Here is a 2,936-nt window from a genome sequence, read left to right on the forward strand (position 1 = left end):
TTAGTGTCAATTCTATAGGATCATTTGTATAAAATAGTGTTGCCTCCATTTTAAAATCAGGTTCCCACCCATAATTTTGACTCAGCATTACTTGAATATAGATCCCAAGATCTGATTTTTTGCTGTTGCCTACTATAATAAAGGTTCTTTAAAAATCAGTATTTGGGATTCCCTGGTGGTGCAGTGGTTGAGAGTCTGCCTGCCGATGCAGGGGACACGGGTTCATGCCCCGGTCCGGGAAGATCCCACATGCCGTGGAGCGGCTGGGCCCGTGAGCCATGGCCATGAAGTCTGTGCATCCGGAGCCTGTGTTCCGTAATGGGAGAGACCACAACAGTGAGAGGCCTGTGTACCACAACAAAATAAAAAACAAAAAACAAGTATTTTGGGAAATCATATTCTAGACTATTTTACTCTTCCTTCTCTTATCACCTGATCATAATACTAGACTGGAAGTAGAAAAACCTCCACCAAAACGTATGTTGCTTTTTCTGTTGAAGAAGTCTTGTTGTTACTAAGTCACAACTGGTCACTTTTTTTCTTTTTTTGCTGTGTCCAGCTACAAACCATTCTTAGTACCCACTGTTCTGAGCACTGAGCATAGAAATAGCCACTTCCTCTCTGACCCAATGTCACAGGTGCGACAGAGCAGCTGCACTGCTAGGGCCAGGAGGTCTGGTATCTGCAGGGCACTATCCCCTCATTTCACCCACTGGAACTGATCACCTTCATGGAGCAAAAGAAGGATCCTTAGATTTGAAGGGAAATAAGACAATAGCTATATACCCAGGTACGTGTGAATGGATAAAGTGTATTTGTCCCAAATTCACACTGCTAAAATAATGTGTATCTATTTAGTCTTACAATGATTTCTTTGCAGATATATGGAATATATTTATTATTGATATTGAATGAAATATTTTAAAATTCCATATTGCTTTACAAGAATAGTAGAGGATTTTTAACACCCCACTTACACTAGTGGATAGCTCATCCAGACAGAAAATTAATAAGGAAACACAAGCCTTATATGACACATTAGACCAGATAGACTTAATTGATATTTATAGGACATTCCATCAAAAAGCAACAGAATAAACTTTCTTCTCAAGTGTACATGAAATATTCTCCAGGATAGATCACATCTTGGGTCACAAATCAAGCCTTGGTAAATTTTTTAAAATTGAAATCATATCAAGCACTTTTTCTGGCCACAATGCTTTGAGATTAGAAATCAATTACAGGACAAAAACTGTAAAAAAAAAAAACACACACATGGAAGCTAAACAATATGTTACTAAATAATCAATGGATCACTGAAGAAATCAAAGCGGATTTTAAAAAATACCTAGAAACAAGTGACAACAAAAACACGAAAATCCAAAACCCATGGGATGCAGCAAAAGCAGTTCTAAGAGGGAAGTTTATAGCAATACAATCTTACCACACGAAACAAGAAAAATCTCAAATAAATATATCCTTAAACCTAAAGCAACTAGAGAAAGAACAAACAAAACCTAAAGTTAGTAGAAGGAAAGAATTCATAAAGATAAGATCAGAAGTAAATGAAATAGAGATGAAGAAAACAATAGCAAAGATCAATGAAACTAAAAGCTCATTCTTTGAGAAGATAAACAAAATTGATAAACCTTTAGCCAGACTCATCAAGGAAAACGTAGAGAGAACTCATATCAATCAAATTAGAAATGAAGTTACAGCCAACACCACAGAAATACAAAAGATCATAACAGACTACTACAAGCAACTATATCCCAATAAAATGGACAACCTGGAAGAAATGGACAAATTCTTAGAAAGGTACACCCTTCCAAGACTGAACTGGGAAGAAATAGAAAATATAAACAGACCTATCACAAGTAATGAAATTAAAACTGTGATTAAAAATCTGCTAACAAAAGTCCAGGACCATATGGCTTCACAGGCACTATCAAACATTTAGAGAAGAGTTAACACCTATCCTTCTCAAACTATTACAAAAAATTGCAGAGGGAGGAACATTCCCAAGCTGATCCTAAGAGGCCACCATCACCCTGATACCAAAATCAGACAAAGATACCACAACAAAAATAAAATTACAGGTCAATACCTCTGATGAACGTAGACGCAAAAATCCTCAACAAAATACTAGAAAACAGAATCCAGCACCTCATTAAAAGGATCATACACCATGATCAAGTGGGATTTATCCCAGGGATGTAAGGTTTTTTCAATATATGCAAATCAATCAATGTGATACACCATATTAACAAACTGAAGAATAAAACCCATATGATCATCTCAATAGATGCAGAAATAGCTTTTGACAAAGTTCAACACCTATTTATGATAAAAACTCTTCATGGGGCTTCCCTGGTGGCGCAGTGGTTGAGAGCCTGCCTGCCGATGCAGGGGATGTGGGTTCGTGCCCCAGTCCGGGAGGATCTCCCATGCCATGGAGCGGCTGGGTCCATGAGCCATGGCCGCTGGGCCTGTGCATCCGGAGCCTGTGCTCTGCAACGGGAGAGGCCACAAGAGTGAGAGGCCCTCATACTGCAAAAAAAAAAAAAAACAACTCTCCAGAAAGTGGGCATATAGGGAACCTACCTCAACATAATAAAGGCCATATATGACAAACCCACAGCAAAAATTGTTCTCAATGGTGAAAAACTGAAAGCATTTCCTTTAAGATCAGGAACAAGACAAGGACGTCCACTCTCGCCACTGTTATTCAACATAGTTTTGAAACTCCTAGCCATGGCAATCAGCGAAGAAAAAAAAGAAATCCAAATCAGAAAAGAAGTAAAACTGTCATTGTTTGCATATAACATGGCACTGTACATAGAAAATCCTAAAAATGCTACCAGAAAACTACTACAGCTCATCAATGAATTTGGTAAAGTTGCAGGATACAGAATTAATACACAGAAATCTCTTGC

General features: G+C 38.0%; 1 non-coding gene across 1 annotated transcript; it reads right to left on the reverse strand.

Annotated features, from left to right (window-relative positions):
- Nucleotides 1-549: 549 nt before the first annotated feature.
- Nucleotides 550-683, reverse strand: LOC115804005 (small nucleolar RNA SNORA43). The gene has a single exon (XR_004024810.1). It is a non-coding gene; the product is annotated as a small nucleolar RNA SNORA43 (small nucleolar RNA).
- Between the last annotated feature and the right edge of the window lie 2,253 nt (nt 684-2,936).

Source organism: Delphinapterus leucas, chromosome 4 (assembly GCF_059928025.1).
Source record: "Delphinapterus leucas isolate spDelLeu-1000000601 "Yukka" chromosome 4, BTC_Dleu_Yukka2, whole genome shotgun sequence".
In the NCBI taxonomy this organism is placed as follows: domain Eukaryota; kingdom Metazoa; phylum Chordata; class Mammalia; order Artiodactyla; family Monodontidae; genus Delphinapterus; species Delphinapterus leucas.